The 6,288-nt window shown below is 43.6% G+C and overlaps 1 pseudogene; it reads right to left on the minus strand.

Moving 5' to 3' along the window:
• Nucleotides 1-5,310: 5,310 nt before the first annotated feature.
• Nucleotides 5,311-6,288, minus strand: LOC133068161 (putative olfactory receptor 8G3; annotated as a pseudogene).

Below are 6,288 nucleotides of genomic sequence, written 5' to 3' on the forward strand. Positions count from 1 at the left end.
GACAGGCAAATTTGGCCTAGGAGTACAAAATGAAGCAGGGCAAAGGCTAATAGAGTTTTGCCAAAAGAATGCACTGGTCATAGCAAACACTCTCTTCCAACAACACAAGAGACAGTTCTACACATGGACATCACTAGACTGAAATCAGATTGATTATATTCCTTGCAGCCAAAGATGGAGAAGCTCTAGACAGTCAGCAAAACCAAGACTGGGAGCTGACTATGGCTCAGATCATGAGCTCCTTATTGCCAAATTCAGACTGAAATTTAAGAAAGTAGGGAAAACCAATAGACCATTCAGGTATGACCTAAATCATATCCCTTATGATTACACAGTGGAAGTGACAAATAGATTCAAGGGATTAGATCTGATTGATAGAGTGACTGAAGAACTATGGACGGAGGTTGGTGACATTGTACAGGAGGTAGTCATCAAGACCATCCCCAAGAAAAGGAATTGCAAAAAGGCAACATGGTTGTCTGAGGAGGCCTTATAAATAGCTGAGAAAAGAAGAGAAGTGAAAGGCAAAGGAAAAAAGAAAAGATATACCAATTTGGATGCAAAGTTCCAAAGAATAGCAAACAGAGATAAGAAAGCCTTCCTCAGTGACCAGAGCAGAGAAATAGAGGAGAAAAAATAGAATGGGAAAGACTAGAGAGCTCGTCAAGAAAATTAGAGATACCAAGGGACCATTTCATGCAAAGATGGGCACAATAAAGGACAGAAAATGTATGGACCTAACAGAAGCAGAGACTATTAAGAAGAGATGGCAAGAATACACAGAAGAACTATCCAAAAAGATTTTCATGACCCAGATAACAATGATGGTGTGATCACTCACCTAGAGCCAGACATCCTGGAATGCGAAGTCAAGTGTGCCTTAGGAAGCATCACTACGAACAAAGCTAGTGGAGGTGGTGGAAATCCAGTTGAGCTATTTCAAATCCTAAAAGATGGTGCTGTGAAAGTTCTGCACTCAATATGACAACAAATTTGGAAAACTCAGCAGTGACCACAGGACAGGAAAATGTCAGTTTTCATTCCAATCCCAAAGAAAGGCAATTCCAAAGAATGCTCAAACTACCACACAATTGCACTCATCTCACATGTGTTATGCCTGATGTCCGAATCCCCGAGCGGGAAGAGAGGAGGCCTCCAAGACAATGCAACTCGCAGGAAGGGAAGTTTATTACTGACTCGAGCCAGGACTCTCCGCCCGCAACCAACGCAGTGGTGCGAGTCAGAGAGCCCCCAGCCCAAGCTGTTACACAAATTTATAGGGTGAGAAGCGGATTGGTTACACGTTTGCAAAGCAATTTCATTGGTCAATACTTTCACGCGCGGGACTTTCCTGGGGGTGTCCGCCCGGTTCCTAATTTCCTAATTGGCAAACAGCAGTCAGAATTAAGTGAAAGCTAATTGGTCCTAATTGGCAAACAGTGGTACCAAGTAGCAAGGTCTACTCCTAATCTAAGCTGCGTTACTTCGGCTCGCCTCACACATGATAGTAAAGTAATGTTCAAAAATCTCCAAGCCAGGCTTCAACAGTATGTGAACCACGAACTTCCAGATGTTCAGCTGGATTTAGAAAAGGTAGAGGAAACAGAGATCAAATTGCCAACGTCTGCTGTATTATCAAAAAAGCAAAAGAGTTCCAGAAAAATATCTACTTCGTCTTTATTGACTATGCCAAAACCTTTTACTGTGTGGATCACAACAAACTGTGGAAAATTCTTAAAGAGATGGGAAAACCAGACCACCTGACCTGCCTCTTGTGAAATCTGTATGCACGTCAGGAAGCAGCAGTTAAAACTGCACATGGAACAACTGACTGGTTCAAATAGGGAAAGGAGTACATCAAGGCTGTATATTGTCATCCTACTTTTTTAACTTACATGCAGAGTACATCACAAGAAATGCTGGGCTGCATGAAGCACAAGCTGAAGTCAAGATTTCTGGGAGAAATATCAATAACCTCAGATATGCAGATGACACCACCCTTATGGCAGAAAGCAAAGAAGAACTAAAGAGCCTCTTGATGATGAAAGAAGAGAGTGAAAACGTTGGCTTAAAGCCCAACATTCAGAAAACTAAGATCATGGCATCTGGTCCCATCATTTCATGGTAAATAGATGGGGAAACAGTGACAGACTTTATCTTTTTGGGCTCCAAAATCACTCCATATGGTGACTGCAGCCATGAAAATAAAAGACACTTGCTCTTTGGAAGAAAAGTTATGACCAACCTATAAAAGATATTTAAAAACAGAGACATTACTTTGCCAACAAAAGTCCTTTAGTCAAGGCTATGTTTTTTCCAGTAGTCATGTATGGATGCGAGATTTGGAGTATAAAAAAGCTGAGCACCAAAGAATCGATGCTTTAGAACTGTCGTTTGGAGAAAACTCTTGAGAGTCCCTTGGACTGCAAGGAGATCCAACCAGTCCATCCTTAAGGAGATCAGGCCTGAATATTTATTGGAAGGACGGATGTTGAAGCTGAAACCCAATATGTTGGCCACCTGATGCGATGAACTGACTCATTGGAAAAGACCCTGATGCTGGGAAAGATTGAAGGCAGGTGGAGAAGGGGATGACAGAGGATGAGAGGGTTGGATGGCATCACTGACTCAATGGACATGAATTTGAGTAAACTCTGGGAGTTGGTGATGGACAGGGAGGCCTGGCGTGCTGCAGTCCATGGAGCTGCCAAGAGTCGACATGACTGAGTGACTGATCTGAACTGAACTGAACACAGGGGGAGAAAATGGCGGCAGGGAATTCAAAACAATCTACAGAACAAGTCAAAACATAGGAATAATAAATGTTTTTGTTGAGTCACTGCTGTTAAGAGTCCTTTGCCTCACTGGGAATCACAGTCCACCTCACCTCCCTAGAATGCCCTCTGACACTGTTCTGATCTTTGGACCATCTTTTGGGGCAGCTCAGCTTCTAAACTGGTCCTAATCCTGTGTGTTCTTATCTCCAGTACCCACAGTTATCAGAACTAGTGCATTTTCTTTTGTGGGAGCTCTCAATGACCTTTTGTATATTCCATAGACACTGAGTTTGCTTAGTTGATAGTGTAGATTTAATCTGCAGGTTGTACAGGTGGTGGGAAGGTGTGGGGTCATCTTCCTTAGCCACACTGCCCCCTGGCTTTCAACTGTGGTTTTATTTCCACCTCTGCAAGTGGGTCGATCTCCCAGGTTTGCTCCTGAGTCTGCCCTGGAGGATGTGGGCTTGCCCCTGTGAGGGTCTGATGTGGAGGTAGTTCAGCTGTTTGCATCACAGGGGTTATGACAACACCAGGTACTCAGGGGAGTCGGTGGCTAGGGCAGCAGGAAACACAGTGCTCTAGAAGGATATGGCAACCAATATTGGCCAATACACTCCAGTATTCTTACCTGGAGAAGCCCCCTCCCTGCCAGAGAAGCCTGGCAGGCCACAGTCTACAGGGTCGCAAGGAGTTGGACACTACCGAAGCGACCCTGCACGCATAGACAAGACTTTTTGGCCTGCGGCAGCTCTGTCCCATTGAGATTTGAACGTGAAGGTGGCACAGCTGCTTGGCTTGCAGGGACCCTAGCAGTGCCAGGTTTGCAGGGACATGTTCTGCCTACAACGCAGGAATTATGACCCTATCAGAGTCTTTCTTCCAGCCTCTTGTAGCTGGCAATCAAAAGGCCTCCTTAGCCAGTCTTTCTCCATAGCTCCGCTGATGCAGGTTCTTAGAGGGCTCCCTTCCCTGGATTCCTTCTCTGTTGTTCCATGTGTCAGGCACTCAGAGGGGCCCTCCTGACTGGGGTCCTACTCTGTAGATCAGCACGTCAGGCACTTAAAGGGGCGCCCTGGGAGGAGCCCTAATCTCATCAGTCACTTAAAGGAGCACCTTGGGAGTGTTCTGCTCTCTAGTTCAGTGCATCAGGCGTTTGATGGGCCAGCCTCGCTATTGTTCAGCTGCGGATTCTGGCCCGTGGGGAGACAGAGGCTATGGTGATGGCTCCACCCCCTACGTGTGACTCAGTATCACTTTGCTTCCATGGCTGTCCAGCTCTCCTCCACATGCATTTCCCAGTACACTCTCCCCCCTCACATCCCCTCAATCAGTCTCTCCACAGTCAAGAGCAGCCCTCACCCTGGGGTTGTTCCATAATCCTTAAACTTCACCTCCCAGCCACTACACCTTCCAGGGGACCTGCGTCCCTGTCCGGGGCATGAACGTATGTATGCGTTCATACAAGGACTGTATGATTATTATTCTATTTAGGCTGCCACAGATCGGTTGTTTCACTCCCCGCCTTAAATGTTTTTCCTCTGACTCAGACAATTGCCCCAAAGTGGGGATCAGACCCCAGCTTCAGTTCCCCCACCCACAAGGGCAGGCCCAGTCCTACTAACACTCCTGTTTTTCCCCGTAGTTTCTTCATCCTACCGAGTTTTTTGTGATTCTATATATTCTTTTCCTCTGGTCAGGACCTCCTGTCCACTCTCAGATGGTGTTCTGCATGCACTTCTGGGTCTGAAGGTGTATTCCTCTTGCATCCGTGGAGAGAGATGTACATCCACTCTACATCCACCTACTCCTCCACCATCTTGTTCTCCCATTTGGTCTTTTTGTTTGATCAATACAGGTTTGAAATATTTTTATTTTCATTATATCAAATGAAATAAAAGTGAAAATAGCATTGGCGATATCTAATGGAAAGCAATAGAATCTCAAAGGAAAGGTAGAAGCTTAATGTGTAGAAGAAAATTACTGGAAAGGCCTTACACTTACACACAATTACCTGGGGCAATACACATCTTTGAGTAAAATCACAGTTCCTGAAGTCAGACATTCGAGCCTCTGTCTTTATTAGGTTTGGGCTGTGTGAATTTCCTCTCTGTAAACTAGCTTCAATTTATTCGTCTTTCAAATGAAAACAATACAAAGGCTTGCCTTGAAAGAATACCGTAAATATAAAAGTTATCTAATATAAAGTGCTGGGCACAGTGTTTGATATTTTATACTATCTCAATAATAATATGTTATTATTTTATGATGATCATTATAGTTATTCTTGTTGTTTCTATTTTTTGTACCTCACTGGAGCTTCTTTAATTCTCAAGGTCTTTGACTTTATTCTTGATATTTCTCCATACATAGTTAATATAACACAAACTCAAAGGAACTAGCCTGGAGGCAACTTGGGAAACGTATTGTATGGGAAAATGATCTGGAATTTCCAAAAATTTGAACAGTAAAACTGAAACATTATGTATCTCAGCAAACACTTAACTCTGATATGAAACCATGACATTGAGTCTATTCATCTACATTTTCCACTTTCCAGAATTTTCCTCAGGGTCAATTTGACATCCTTATTCCACAAACTGTAGATCACAGGATTCATCATGGGCACGGTGCAGGTATAATTTTACCAAATCTGTTGAATGTATGCAATACGTTCAGTACCTCTTTGTTACATGGGCTCATGTTACTTTTCTTTGTTACATGGAGCTCACAGATGATGGCTGCAGGTACATGAATCCTGCAGATCCATAGAAAACAGCAACAGCTGAGATATGGAAACTGCAAGTGCGAGATTTGGACCTGCCCTCCATGGAGTGTATGTGGAAGATTTTGTAGAGGATGAAGATGTAGGAGGTAAGAGTAGTTAAGGCAGGAATCAGGATGTTGAAAGACTAGAGCCAATAACTGGTTGAAATAGATGCTAGAACACGATGGCTCCATGAGTGGAAAAACATCGCTGAAATAATGGTCAATCACATTGACCTTGAAGAAATAGAGTCCCAGCATAAGGCAAGTATGGAATGTCAATTGAATGATTCACAAGATGTAAACTGCTGCTGTGAACTGGAAGCACTTATAATAAGACATGATGGCATTATAAAGCAAGGGGTTACAGATGGCAACATAGGGTCATATGCCATTTCAGCCAACACATAATTCTTTGTAAGAATAAAAAGAAGAAATAAATAGAGCTGAGTCATGCATTCAGGGTAGGAGATTGTATTTTTCTCTGTCACTAAGTTCACCAGCATTTTGGGGGTAATGACAGTGGACTGACAGAGATCAATAAAGGACAAATTGCTGAGGAAATAGTTCATGGAGGTGTGCATGTGAGAACTGACCCCCATCAGTGTGATCATGCCCTTGTTCCCCACCACTGTGACCACATAGATTCTTAGAAAGAGAAGGAAAAAAGGGGTAGCTGGAATTGTTGTTGTTCTGTGAGCCCAGTGAGGATGAACTCAGTCAGTGAGGAGTGATTTCCAGAGTCCAT

This window comes from Dama dama, chromosome 2 (assembly GCF_033118175.1).
Source record: "Dama dama isolate Ldn47 chromosome 2, ASM3311817v1, whole genome shotgun sequence".
NCBI lineage: Eukaryota > Metazoa > Chordata > Mammalia > Artiodactyla > Cervidae > Dama > Dama dama.